The sequence below is a fragment of the Mauremys mutica genome, chromosome 14, assembly GCF_020497125.1.
Source record: "Mauremys mutica isolate MM-2020 ecotype Southern chromosome 14, ASM2049712v1, whole genome shotgun sequence".
NCBI classification, from domain to species: domain Eukaryota; kingdom Metazoa; phylum Chordata; order Testudines; family Geoemydidae; genus Mauremys; species Mauremys mutica.
The window spans coordinates 23,830,173-23,845,647 of NC_059085.1; the positions used below are offsets into that span (position 1 = coordinate 23,830,173).

The 15,475-nt window shown below is 39.3% G+C and overlaps 1 long non-coding RNA gene across 1 annotated transcript in view; it reads right to left on the reverse strand.

Annotated features, from left to right (window-relative positions):
• Positions 1-12,833: 12,833 nt before the first annotated feature.
• LOC123349237 overlaps positions 12,834-15,475 on the reverse strand; it is a 33,408-nt gene continuing 30,766 nt past the window's right edge. Inside the window, exon 5 of the long non-coding RNA XR_006573430.1 lies at positions 12,834-12,885. This is a non-coding gene — a long non-coding RNA (uncharacterized LOC123349237). The remainder of the gene's footprint in view (positions 12,886-15,475) is intronic.

The window sequence follows — 15,475 nt, forward strand, 5'->3', positions numbered from 1 at the left end:
ATAAATAAAATTTAGGATTATTATTCCACAAGCAATCAATTACTTTAATATGTGCAAGCTGTACTGTATAGTGTGTGTGTGTGTGATAATTACTTCCATGTTAAGTCATTCTGTAGTATTTCAAAACTTGATGCAAAATGATTTCTCCGTTTCAGACATCATTGTTTCTTGGTTTAATTACAGGATGTATAATAATCAGTTCTAAAATGACTAACACTCATATTATTGCTAATGTGAAGGGGTGAGTATTGGTTTGAGATAAAGGATTTGCACTTGGAGATCTAGGTCTTATTATTAGCTCTGCCTTTATGTGCCTCAATTTACCTTTCTTTTCAGAGATGTTGGGAGCAAGGGTTCAGAGATGTTTTTCCATCAGAACGGGTGTTTTTGTTCTGAAACAAAAACAAATGTTTGAAATGTCAGAATTTCCCATGGAATGGCAGCACCTCTGGTTGGAGGCTTAATTCATTAATTTTTATGAAAGCACTTTGGGCTTCTCAGATGGAAGGAGCTGAGTAAATGTAAAATATTATTAATTATTATTATAATACAGGGATTATTAGAATCTTAGTAGGTTTTTCACCACTTAGTATATACTCTGCACACCTACCACCTTGGTTCATACAAAGAAGCACAATCTACCCTAACTACCCCAATTCCCCTTCCAATGAGCTCTGCTTTACCAGGTCGATCCTGTGCCAGGTCTATCCCAGTGGAATGAAATCATGAACCTTCTTAACTGAAATAAATATGCTTTTATTTACAATAAATGTTCTTAAGGACAGATGCTAATTGTAATAGGGACAACCTATCCTCAATGCTCAGTTACTGAGGCACAATCTACACTCATTCCTATATTTGCTTTCCACAACCAACTCTCTGTACAACTTTTCATGAGTGATGTACCCAAGTATTTGGATTCTAATATCTAAACTGTATCGTTAAATTTATTTACCTAAATTTGGGTTGTTGTATGCACTAATGTATCTTATGACTTTTAAACCAGATTTTGTTCTTTTGGATAATCTAAGCACTACATCCAGATGTACAGACACTTTTTGCTTAACCTGTGTATTATATAATTTTTAACATTAGCTTTGAGCAAACGAGGAATCAAGGAGGCATGACTGAGCTGCCCCAACAGCATGCAAATATAGAATAACCAGATAAAAAGCATAAATAACAATGAAAAATTACATCATTAGGACTATTTTCTCCAATAAATCATGAATATTCATAAGTCTGCATGAACTATGGGCTCAGCATCCATGCTGGGACACTAAAAAACCTGACGTTATTTACCACCTGCTTCGCTTTTGTGGTAATATTAAAGGAGTTTTATCTTAAATATCTGAAGTGTAATTTTGCTTCCTCATGCATATGCTAATGAGTTATGTATTGTACACCTGTTGGAACAGACTTTTACCTGTTGATATGTGAGATTACAAAATGTTTCATACAGTCCAGTGACTATGAGCCAGCCATTATACCTTTCATAGCACTCCCACACAAATACTATCTGCGACAGTGGTCAGCCATTATATGGCTTAACTTTTGAAAAGTTCCAAAACATTTTTTGTGGCACTATAATTTGCCAAATATAGTGTTTTGCCTCCTACTCGGTCTAGGTTAGGGATTACAATTATAATAAATCTTCTAGTTCTGTACAATTAAACATTTCAGATTTTTTAGACTAGGTTACGTGTCACTTCTGCACATGGAATTCCTATTGACATCAATAGGATTTTGTCTGCATGCCACTACCTGATCAGGCCTCTAAGGTACAAACTGTGCTCCCTTTACAGCATCCTTTATGGAATCCTTTACAGCCTCCAGGCAGTTTCCTGGAACTAGTACATCTCTGTAAAAGTGTTAGCAGAAATGGTTGATATGATAGTGGTCAGAACCCTCCCAATTAAAATGTGAAGGTGTCACCAGTGAGGTGTGAGAAATCTGTAATCCTGACAAACATCTGCCCCAAAGACAGGTCTGCCCTTACATATGAAGCAGAAGCTAAAGTCACAGAGGAACATGATCACTTGTATGATGATTCTGTTTGTTTATTTTTAATCTGCGGTGCCCAGATTTTGGGTTGTTTTTTGTCTATCTGGTCACCAGAATATTCCAGTTGTCTGAATCCACCCAAATGCAAGCAGGGATAACACATCTGAGCAGAATCCAATGCACAGGGTGGTGATGATGAAGTGTAACTGCACTTGCTGAATCAACAGCAGACCAGAAAAAGTAGGTTTAAAAAGTAGCATTTGGAAAAGCAGTTTCCACTTTAGACAAACTAAATGTGTGTTAAGACACATGTTCAGCAACACCTGAAAGTGCTAACTGCCAAGCTGCGGTCTGCTTGCGCTTCCAGATCCATTTGAAAAATGTAGTGCAAACTAACACACATGGAAGATGATGGGTGCAAATTAACAAAATAGCACCTGCTATCTTGGAAAGGGGGGAGAAGACCCTGATGAATTTAGCCTTGCTGCACATGCGTGTTTGATTGTTGCAAAGTTACAGAGCTCCAGTAATGTAACAGTTCAAGTGGGTACACCAACAAAGGGAATGTAAGACAATTTGCATACTCAGTACATCCCTTCTCCTCCCGCTAGTCATTACAGCAGTGCATATTTTTCACATAATTGTCCATATAAAATCTACTTTTATTCTGTGGTGTCAAAAGCAAAGACATTTTTATAGAAACTCTGTCATTACAGCCTGAATTGTAATAAGTCATATGGATCTAGTCATTAAAGTTGCTGTAAACTACCCAACTTTGTTGTATCATGCTCAGTTTCTTGTTCCTAGGAAAAGTTACTGTGGTGATTTGTTCACATGATTGCTGTGTGGAGCCATACTCTTGGGTGATATCGTCCCTCCGTACATGAGTTCAGAACTTTCCAGCTAAGAGTGTCTGTTTCTATCTAAGATATTCATATGTCCCCCGGTATCATAAGATCAAAGCACCCCACAGTCTTTAATGTGTTTCTCCTTACAACAGCCATCCAAGGTAGAAAAATGCTCTTATCCCTATTTCACAGCTGGAGGACTGAGGCACAGTTCTAAGCTTAGTGCCCTAATCATTGGCCCATCATTAATCTTTATGGTCTGTTGATTGTACTCAGAAGTTGACTTAAAACACTGGCATTACAAAGCTCACTTGGCTGCCTTTATTTTTCATGATTGGGAAATATGAGAATATTCTAAAACACAAATCTGTCAGGTCTTGAGTTGTAAGCCCACACCATAACGTGAAAGAGGTTATCTCCAGGCTCAGATAAATCCAACATTGAGACACTAGAGATGTCTAGACTAGCTTGTCTACCATTCTAAACTTCCAGCTTCTGACCATGCAAAAAAAAAAAAAAAGTCTTGCTCTTACTGTAATTACCCATTGAAATGTATTAAGGATCCAGTATCTGTTAGTATCATGCTATATCCAGCAAAGGATGTTTCTCCAGAGAATCAGACATTTAAAACAATCATCAGCTTGACACTTTTCCTTTACTTTGGCACCGTTATTGTAATTATTTTGGGGGGAATTAATGCAAACAGAGATTTAAAGTTACTCTTAAAAAAAGCCCCAACGTTATTTGATCTACAGCTCAAATATTCTGTTCCAGGGGTCGGCAACCTTTCAGAAGTGGTGTGCCGAGTCTTCATTTATTCACTCTGATTTAAGGTTTCGCGTGCCAGTCATACATGTCAACGTTTTTAGAAGGTCTCTTTCTATCAGAGCCGGCTCCAGGCCCCAGCACGCCAAGCACGTGTTGGGGCGGCATGCCGCGGGAGGCGCTCTGCTGGTCACCGGGAGTGCGGCAGGCAGCTCCGGTGGACCTCCCGCAGGTGTGCCTGCGGAGGGTCTGCTGGTCCCGCAGCTCCGGTGGACCTCCCGCAGGCATGCCCCAGGAGGTCCACCAAAGCCGTGGGACCAGCGGACCCTCTGCAGGCACGTCTGCAGGAGGTCCACCGGAGCCGCGGGACCAGCAACTGCCAGAGCGCCCCCCGCGGTGTGCCGCCGTGCTTGGGGCGGCGAAATTGCTAGAGCCACCCCTGCTTTCTAAAAGTCTATAATATATAACTAAACTATTGTTGTATGTAAGTAAATAAGGTTTTTAAAATGTTTAAGAAGCTTCATTTAAAATTAAATTAAAATGCAGAGCCCCCAGGACCGGTGGCTAGGACCCGGGTGTGTGAGTGCCTCTGAAAATCAGCTCGTGTGCCGCCTTCGGCACTTGTGCCATAGGTTGCCTACCCCTGCTCTGTTCTGATGGAAACAGGAAGCAAAGAACGGTGGGGGAAAAGGTGGTGCTGAAAAAGAAGAGTGCTTAAGTAAAGGGAACACAATAACTTTTTCTCACTCTACCAGCAACTCCTATCCCTCCTTTACAATGTGACTTGAATATGATATAGCTATAGTGGACTCTCCATTCTTAAAGTGGTGTTTTCCAATTTGATGCTGAAGTACTTTCACTATGGATATATTAAAATAACATGAGGTGCTGTAGTGTGAAAGCCATGTATACGGAACAACGTAGGAGAAACCTGATTTTTGCTCTTGACTCTGTCCTTGTATGAGGAAGAGATGAGGAGAAAGGCTATTTGGATTTGTATGCTTGTATAGTGATCCAGTAGATGGTATATGTGAAGTCTGAATTTCATACGCATATGGGGTTTGATTTTGTACTCATGTGCACCACTATAAGTCTAGAATAATTCGATGGAGTTCAGTGGAACTATATCAGGGTAGAACAGAGTCAGGTGCACTGAAGTCAGTCTGGAGGGTCTCATTGTATTTGGCAGTGTACATTAGTAGATTTACATTGTTGATTTGTTTGTGTGTTAATAAATGTCAAGCCAGGGCCAAATAATGGTATGAGTTTGTTTCAGGTTGCTTTCTTTCTTTGGATATGTCCACCATTAATCCCATGCAGCTTCCAGTGTTACTGTCTTTCTTCTCACTGTCTCCATCAGTTTTCTCTCTCCTTTTCTGGACTGGTTATGATGATAGTCCAGTGGATCAGACATCAACCTGTTTTGAAATATTTGTACCAAAGGAAGAGACATTATTGGTTAATTAGTCAAATCATGCCATGGTAGTTCCATGTTTAATCCAGTTTGCATTTTAAAAGCTGTCTTATCTAATTGCAATTATATGAATTATTGGTTTGAGTTAGCTTCAGAGATTGGCTGGTCATGGATATTTTTACCCCTTATAATTAGAATGGGGCTTAAAGCAAAACCTCAGTCCCACTCTGTAGGTAACAGTTCTGAAGAGCTTATTGATTCCTCAACTAAAGAGCAGTCTACAACCATATGATCTGATCTGAATCTGACCATGTGTACTCATTGTTCACGATCATTCCCTTCCCAGCAGTCCTGGTGATTGAGTAGTTCTCTCAGAATGCCATCTTACTCCTGAAGAATATTGGGGGCTCAGATGTTGCTGTCTCTTTTCTTGCTCCCCCCAAAATTGTTATGAGTCCAAGACAAATAGGTATCATGCAGCTAATTAGAACTAAAACTTTGCAGCAGATGGTACCACAGGTCAAATAGTAGTCCAAAAAGTCTGCTACTCAACTGTGGAGAAGTGAATATAACTACATGTTTATTCCAAGCTGGAAGAGAAGGGTAATGCAAGTGTAACATCTTTGAAGCATCCATTAGCTCTATTGTACAGGATTAATCATTAATATTTTATTATTCTATGTATTATTAGTGTTGGTAGACATGGACAATTCTCTTTCAAGAGAATATTAATAGATATCCCAAAAATCTGTTTGCTATCTGATTAGACACTTTCCTGCCAGACTGTTGTAGTGGGATTTGTTCCAGGGCTGATCTATATTGAACACAGCTCATGCTAATCAACACAGAGGGCTGGGAAGCGGATCCTTAGCAGGAAAATAATTGTCTTATAACTTTGCCTTTTGTTCTCTCCTATCTCTGTTCCGCTCCATTATTTTTCACATTTACCTTTTGTCTATTGCAAATGTATTTTGAGAGCCCTTTGCTGTTATCTGAAATAATCTCTATATATTTACTTGTTTAGTTTTTCACTTCTCTATATCTGAACAACTTGGCTCTGCATACGGTTGCAGTGTTGAAATCCTCGTCCTTATTAGATTGCTTTAATATTTATGTATTTTTAATTTTTGCTTTCTCTGTTGCTTATAATATTCTTTAGGGGGTGAAATTCACCCATGGCAGAAGCCCAAGGCCTGTGTACTATTAAATCCTGAAAATAGGGCTTTTTTAGCCATCTCTCTACATAGAAGAGAATTTCAACATGCACTTTTACTTTGCCAAGTGGGCCTTAAACTGACATCCTTAGTCTGACTTTACTGATTTAAATTTTTCCTTCAAACTTACTAATCGTTTCTTAAATATGTTATTTTCTGGTTTCCTTAAAGTGATTTCCCACATGCTACAAAATTCCAGCCAAGCTGCCTGAGGTGTTTTTTGCGTTCCTCAAAGTCCGATTGCCTAAAGTCAAAAACTTTTGCATGGCTTCCTGTAGTACTTACCCTCATAAGTATATGAGATCAAATAATATTATGCTTAGTGGACGATGTATTCTCCTTAACTTTAACACTACCACCTGATAACAGCCAGTTCCATGACCAGTTGTGGTTGCTGCTCCTGATTGGCTAGAAACTGTGCACACAGCTAGTTTGTGCTGAACCATCTTATTATTTTTGCCACTTCCCCACCCCCTCCAATGCCCCGTTCACTTATTTGTTTTAGCCCCCTTGTACATCCTGTCTTTTAGCTGTTAAGCTCTTGGGGCATGGACAGTCTCTGATTATGTTTGTACAGTGCCTAGCACAATGGGTCCCAATCTGATGGGGCTCTCCAGGCACTACCACTCTAAACAGATTTAAAACGATCGGATGTTCCTAGACACGGTTCTTTCCTCAAATTTAAAGTAAAAAAAAATTAATTTGCCTGTTAAAATCTGGAAACATGTTCTACAATTACAGTCAGATTGTTACTGTGGATTAGGATTTAAAACAATAGACTTTACTGCTTCTTGCAGTTCATGCTTTTATAAAACTCAGTAATACCCATAGGACTAGGTCACACCCAGTTGTTTAACACCTGTGTAGTTTTGAAAATCATTGTCATTCTGCCTCTAAAGTCTAGCCTTTCAATATGTTGCAGCGTTTTCCTCTGCAGCATCTTTTCTGTGTTAGCCTTCAGCAAATGGCAGATACTGCTAGGGGTAGTGCTGAATTTTAATTACTTCGCTGGTCAGTGATGATTTGCTGGCTTTGCTAAATAGCCTCAAAAGGGTAGACTGCTCAGTGGGCCATATATCACAGAGATGAAAGTCTGAGGAAAAACTTGAAACCATTTTGTCTCTTGCCTTTGGCTTAGGATTTTACTACCTCTCCTTGTGAATGGACTAAGCCAGGATAGAAATCTGTTCTCTCATATTCAAGTCACATTCCCCTTTTCTGTAAAAGAGACCATTGGGATATGTTGAAAAAATTATCTGGTTTAACTAGGATTAACCTGAATAAACCATTTTCCTCATTTTGATTTACCACTGAGATTTTGTCAGACTGATTATTTCATGTAAATTATGATCAGTGCTCCTGTACAGTCTTGTATTTAATTAATTAACATGGTTTGTCTATAATTGCTGTCTGTAACCTAGACAGTTAGCCAGTATTTAAGGCACCATGGATCTGATTCTCAAAAGGCTTTGCAAGTGCCACAAAAGAGTCCAAGGCCTGTTCTTGAAAAAATTTACAGAACTTTGGCATTCTCCATAGAATTCTACAAGAATTGTGATGAACAACTGCATTGTAATTGGTTATCAATTATGGAAACAAAAAGTGGATTTCAGAGAGAGACATTTAAATGTGATTTTGTTTTGCTGTTTGAAACAAATATTTTTATACATAATAATCCCTTAGCAAGTATCCCTACTCTCTGGGTTCTATTCTTGATGTGAAACAAATTTTGAAGGACCATATTCCCAGGCCAAAAAACAAACAAAAACTGGATTAAGTCTATCACTTCAGCTCAAAATCTCTTCAGAAAACTGTGCAGTTTTCTCCATCTTAACTTCACTGCCTTCCCCGTCCATCTGGGTTCAATGGAGTTGCAGAGGGATTAATTCGTTTCTGAATCTTAACTTTATCCATCCGTCACACAGGGGCTGCATGTTGGAAAGGCCATGATTTCTAATGTCTTTGTTTTTTGAGAGCCTGTCATTGTGGTCTGAACAGTTCATTGGTTGGAGTGAGTGATAGATGTTTCCAGCTTTAACTCCAGGATTAAGCTGATTTTAGCGGAGGAATCTCCTTACATTTGAGGGGGGGAAAAAAGTGTAAGAATTGCTCAGCTGCAGGGCCTTGCAAGTCACACAGAGATGGACAACATTTGTCCTCAAACTGTAACTTCCTCTGCCATTCTCTATACCAGATCTCTTGTCATCTCACTCCAGGTAGCTTTCCCATTTCTGCACCTTCCAGACTGAACCTACCTGCCCCAATGAACCCCTGTGGTACTCTGTCACCTGTTGCCTGCACTTGGTTATCTGCATCTGGGCTATGTCTATATTACAATGTGTTTCTGACCCCATGAACACTTGACAAAGCATACATCAAAATGGAATTTGCATAGAATGTATACATCCAAATAGTATTTGTAAATAATACAGATGTATGCTGGTAAGTGCATACTAACCATTTTGGTTAATTACTTGATTAAAAAAAAACTTTTAATATCTAAATCACTTCTAGATGCACTGCCTAAAAACTGGTGAGAAGCACTTCTACTTGTTAAATTATTCAGGAGAAGAGAAGTTCAGAGTTTACACATAAGCTTGTTTTAGAGAGTTGAGAAGCAAAAAAACCCCAACAAAACAAAACAGAAATCTTTGAAAATTAAACAAGATTTTTTGGAAATCTCAGATCTCTGCATTCCTTGGAGTGATTTGCCTCAAACCTTCCAGGACAACTTTACCTTGGAATGAGATGTGGCATGTAAAGTTTAAGGCATGTTGGTTTGGTTTTGACCAATTTAGGAAATGGGGTAGAAAATGTGGTTTAGAATGGGAAAACTAGCTTCAGACTTAATTCCTGAGAAAGTAGTACCCCTGCATAATTACACAGTTGGTAATTGTTGCATCCTTCCTTGCTGAATGTCTCTAAAGGTTTTCAAGAAGTAGTTATTTGTTATAAATGACTAGTACAGGATCCTGAGATCTTCAGAGGGATTCAGTCTCTCCAAACTGACCTTATTCGGAGCCTGATGCAAAATCCAAAATGGCAATACTGCAAAAGAGGAGAGAGAGAGAGCTACACACTCTCAATTCACTTCTTTCTGGGAACATTAGAAAGTGAAATGCAGACACTTATCTCAAAGAAAAGGGTGATTCTTCAAGCTTGCAGGGCCACAGACATGAGGGAGTGCTGCTGACCCATTCAACTTCCTTGAAATCTGACAGGAGGAAAAAAACCAGCAATAAAACCTGCAGGAAAATCAGTCTGAAAAGCTGATTGTCTTCTGAGTTTCCTGCCTCCCTATTTACCAAGCTAGATGTTCAAAACTGGCCCCTTGGGAATAAGGTCCGTGAGTCCGATCAAAATGTTCTATATCAGTTGAACCTGGAATCACCGCCAAACTTGCATGCTTCAGTCTCTGACATGTACATTTATATTACTTGAATACTCGGGAGCATTTTACAACATTATTCACAACAGGCCCTGCAGTCATGCTACGCTGCAGTATATTCTGAAGTGTTTCCAGGGAAACATATTTTTCTAGCTGAATTACTGGGTCAGGAAAGATGGAAAATTGCTGTTTTAAACGACACAAAAATAAAATTTAATGGTGGAAGAAATATGGTGTTTTGAAAATGTGAAAATAAACATCCTGCAAACTCTGGATATGAAGTTGCTGAGAGCAGTTTATGAAAGCAGCTTTGTCAGTGAATAAGAAGTAAAGCCTAATAATTTTTAATAAGACCGTAAATTCCCTTGTGATATTCAGCAACTGTAAACACTTTTTTCCATATTTTTCCAAGTATTTATGTAGTGTCGTTAAATGTGATTAAGGAGAGATGATTTTATTGATAACTCTCTCACTCTGAAGGAGTTGCCAACTCACTCTCACCAGAGGCTGGGGGGCAGGGGGAATAAACTTCTGAGAAAAAGCATAGAGAAGCCTTTGAGGAATGTTAAGTAATTTTTGTGAAGACCAAGGATAACCCACCCAAGTCATATGCATTAGTTCATGACTGCATGGGAGGAATTCAGGGCGTACAGAGAGGGGGGAAGTGAAAGAGAGCCAGATCCTCTGATTATGTTTGTACAGATCCTCAGCTAGTTTTAAATCGGCTTAAGTCTGTTGAAGTCAATGGACCTATGCCAGTTTCCACTAGCTGGAGATATGGCCCACATCTTCCAAAAGTACTTTATAAAACAAAGTAATTGTCATGGACTAGATGTGTGTTAACAGACTCAAGCATGGTTACAGACTCAGCATTCCTTGGGCTACCAGAATGTTGAAAGCCCAAGGGTATATGAGATGTATCCGTTTCAGAGAGAATGAAAAGTCACTAGTGCTGCTCCAGTTAGGCATAAGAAACGAAGGTGCTTAGGATGGAGGGGTTTGTTTAATTGCTGAACTGTTGCAGATGTGCAAAACTGTAACAATGGCCCTGTGGGAGGAAGAAGAACAAGGAGGAAGAGGATGTTAAGATCTACAACACTATGGAAGGTGGGAGGGAGAAATCTCACTAACAGGAAACTCACTAAACCCAAAGATGTGTGTGCTGAGGTGCTGCCTCAGGCCTGATCCAAGGCCCATTGAAATTAATAGAAAGACTCCCATTTACTTCATCAGGCCTTGGATTGGGCCCTAAAAGCTGTTTCAAAGGGATAGTAATATACAGAAATGAGGCTTTAAGCTCCAGAAACTATAGGAAGTATCAAAAACTGTAGAAAAGTAATTAAGCATTAAAAATCCCATTTTTGTCAGCTCTTTTCACCATTTTGGAGAGTTAATCCCAGCTCAATTAATTTCTTTTTGTTTTCTGAGAATAACCAGGCTCACAAAATCTACCTTCTGTGATGAAAGAGCTAAAATAGAAAGTGTTTGCTCCTGCATGCAGGATGTCATTGTTATTGTCCCAAGCTTTGATTGTAACCGCATTCACAAAGCTGTACAGGGATTCAAGACTGAGGCAGAAAATGTCTATATGCTTTGCTGCACTAACATGGGCAGAATCTTGGGAGCAGGATGGGGAATAGAATGAGATGAGGGGAGCAGCATTGATTCCGCTGCATTCTCCCCTTCCTCGAATCTGACAGGAGTCTTATGTCTGGAGGCGTGAGGCTACATGCATTGGGAAGGGTGAGGCTAAGGAAGGAGCTATTCTCCTTGGCATGCTCCCCTCTGGGCTAGGCACTATGCATGCAGGGATGTCTCATAAGAGCAGAGTTTCTGGTGACTTTTGCACAGCTGCTTGTCTTCAGTTGTGGAAGGAGAGCATTTGGGAGTATTTCCATTTCCTTGTCTTGATCCAGCTGAAACCTAGTAGCACAGAGAGCATGAAAATATAGCAAAACCAACTAAACAAAGTTTGCTGTTGGGTTTTTTCCCAACTCTTAAATCAGGGTTGAGTTTGGTGCAATTTAATGGATGTGGATATGTTTAGATTAGGTCTTATATTATCCAAACTCCTCTGTCTCTCTTTAACAATAGTCTGTACTTTACACTCTGCTATTGAACTAAGAGATGCAAGTGGGTCAAAAATGCTTATGGAACTTAGGTTTGTAGCAGAGATGGCACTGATCTAGAACACAAACGGTGGGCTTACCAAAGATGTAATTTGCATGAAATGCATTCTCTCTTAGGGATTTTCTGGTAATGATCTAATGGGAATACCGGTTATAAGCAAGGAATTCTTTTTTATACCTGTAGAAAGAATCAGACAGTGCATGTTTTGGGGCCTGAACAATGCTGGTTCTAAGGTTAGTTTAAATTTCATGGACTTTAGAGATGGATAGAAAACAAGGAATGCGGAAATTTACAACAGAAAACAAGCTCTTTAGGGAGTAGTAGAAAATGGTTAAAATAGTAAAGGGATTTTTCTAATTGTGTAGGAGACAGTTGTTCTAGTTTCATCCGTTTGAAAAAGCAAATTGTTGTTGCTTTGGTTATTTATTAGGAGGCATTGTGACCAAAAAGTCTGGACCAGACAGAGCCTGGGCTTGAATCACATTTGTGTATTAATTCCTTCAATTATTTTATTATTTTTAAATCTAAAGATTAATATTAATCACAAATTTTGTAGAGTAACATCTTTATTCTTCATGATCCCACAGTGCTTTGCAAACAATATAAGTAATTGGGCTACATCCCATAGAAATGCAGCTGTCACTTGCTGGGGAGGGTGACCACCAGGTGGAAAATTGGCCAAAAACACACTGTACCTTGAGATGGGGCCAAGAGCCACGGGATAAACCTTTACTCTTGCAAAAAGCATCAAGTATAGGGCCAAGTTACTGGCAGCTAAATTATCTCTGCAGAAATCGAGAACTGAAATGTTGCTCACATAATACCTGCATTTGTCTGGCATCTGCATTTACAGCCAGGAACTCTAACATTCATCCAGATTTGGGTGTGAGCATGTCCATGCCCACTGGGTGGCTTTAGAATGTGCGAGTGAGGGTGAAATTAGCCCCTATGTACAAGGCCTTTAGTGGGGCTTAAATTATGACATTGCTTTGAGCCTGCCCTTCTGCATAAGGGTGAATTTCACACACATTTTTGTAGGCACCGTTTAGTCACCATTACCTGAATATTTGGCCCTCTGTGTCCATGCAGGACAAGGATTTTCATGTTCATCTGAAAGAAATTCTGAAATCAAAAACAGGGGCATAAATTACATTCTGAGCTTCTGTTAGCAAACTCATGACTTACGTTAAGATAACTAAAGCCATATGCAAACCTTGAATTATACTGTACATGTTCCTTTCTCTTCAGGTTGTTAACGGAAACAATTAATCAGATCAATTGGAGAAGCTTATGGTGGAGAAAAGTGGAGATTAGTCTTATTCCATTAAATGGAGTTCCAGTCCTCCCTTGCCAACTTAAGAAAAGAGCTGTGAATGGTAAGTGAATTTTATATGCACTTTTTGAGGGAAAATGGCATTAATGTTGCAAAAGTTATTTACACACTTCCTGAACAACTTATAATTGTAGATGAGCCTCTTGCTGCTGAAATGTTTGGAACTAAACATAAATAGCAGGAGACAAGTGCCACTCACATGAGAACTTTAAACACAAATTGTGATTCGGACAAGAAGGGATCTAGGACAAGATTTCGAAAATCTAAATTAATAACAATAATAATGGCAAACATTTTAGTTTAAAAAACCAACTGAGTGGCTTTCTCTGTGGAAAATAAAATAACTAGTATATTTGGGTACAAACCAAAGCCCAAAGTAGTAGCAACCTCACATTTGGGGTGTATTTGAAATGCAAAGCAAGAACCAGTCTTCTAAATGTTGCTATCTTTACATCCAAAACCCCAGGAGTGAAATTCTGGCCCTAGCACTGGGGTGTTCAAAATCTAGATCTAAATGTTGCAGCTTAGTCCATCTCTGAAAATTGTTTGCAAATGTAGCTATTTTCATAGTTTCAGAAATAGAATTTTAAAATACAGTCCATGGTCATTTATCCAAATAACCTAGGGACCATCCAAAAGTTCTGGATAATGGGGCATTTGGATAAACCAAATTGCTAACCCAGGACTGAAATGAGAGGGACACTGTGTATTTGGATAACTAGGATTTTCAGATAAAGGGAATTCAGATAACTAGAATTTTACTGTATCTAAACCCAAACAAATCTCAGTGTGGAAGAGAATCTAATCCTATATATGAAAATCAGGCTCTTTATCATTTATACAGCAAATCTCCCTTAAATGTAATAATGTATTAAAATGTATCTACTTTACCCTGCCACACATGGCGTAAGTCACATAAACTCTGTTTTTAAACCGTTGCCAAATTTACTACTGTCTGTCTATCTTTATATATCATGTCCAACACCATTCTCTGTTGCAGTTTTACTTGGCCATCAGGGGTACAGTGAAAGCACTACACTCCTGAGAAATCAGCTGCACCTGTATCACTTCTCACACATACAATCACCACTCATTAAAGAAGTAAGCTTTGTAAAGATGATAGAGCTGTTCAGGAAAAAGAAAACCCATCCTTAAAACGAAAATCAGTCCTCTCAGCAAGTTCTGGCCTGAATGAAAAATTCCCTTTTTGTCTTTTACATAGCTGCTTTTACCAGCCAGGCCTGCTTTTCAACTAACCAAATCCAAACGTGTGCCTCAGCCTGCAGGTACGGGGAGCTTAAGGACCACAATGAATTTCTGCTTGTTACATCACTGGTCCCTACTTCTCAAAGCATTGCTCGAGGTGGGAGCCAGGAGGTGCTGCTGAGGTCAGTGTGTCACACTGCTAGGCATTATAGACTGCTTTGACCCATGACTTAGTCTTGGTGTTTATAGTCACTAAATACAGTGGAGGGGAAGAAGATAGGCCCCCACTCCTAGTCAGTGGGAGTACTAGCCTTAGGGTACCCACCTCATTTATCACACATGCTAGAACAAACAAATTCCAAACCCCTGCCCATTGTGTTGGTTTATGACTTGGCTACGTAGCTACATATTACATTCTTTAGGCTGCTGCATAGCACAGCTGTTGTACTGTACATTGTGCATTCTCTTCTCTAAGAATTGCTTTTTTCACTGTTGTTCCCCGCCCCTCGCCCCCAACAAGTAGCCCAGAAATGAAAGTAGCAGCATTTTCTAACACTGAGGAGATCCTGCTCCTGCTGAAGCCAATGGCAAATCTTTAGTTAGTGACTTCAATGGGTCCTAGTGGAGCCCATTATTCAAATTGCGTGACAATTCTGCCACCTTTACTCACATTGCTCAGCACGTCTCTTGATTTGGTGGGAGGGGAGATATGAGGGAATTTGATTTTTTGTTGTTGTTTTTTAATATTTTGAGCTTTTTTGCATTTCCAATCTGATTTGCTTCCGGTTTGGTAAAATATCGCAAAATATACTAACTCTGCACACTAATATGGCAGCTGCAAGATTTCTGCAGAACAACCATTTCAGTTGAATTTGAAAGCCTAATAATTATTAAAAGACATACTGGCCCTTAATTAGATCTACACTGGAGGGTTTTGATAGAATTAATGATATACCTAAAAATGTCAGTAATGAATAAGGAATCAACAGTTTGCTACTGAGTGGTGCTGAAACGGAAGGCAAACCAAACAGGGAAAGCACCAGGAGTTGAGTACACAGCATTTCACAGGATCATTTCCTATGTCAGAGTATGGCCCTATAGCTTTCTAGAGAAATAGGAACTCTTAGATCACATTTTGTCTCATCTTTTACTGTCCTTAGTGTCATTACTGAT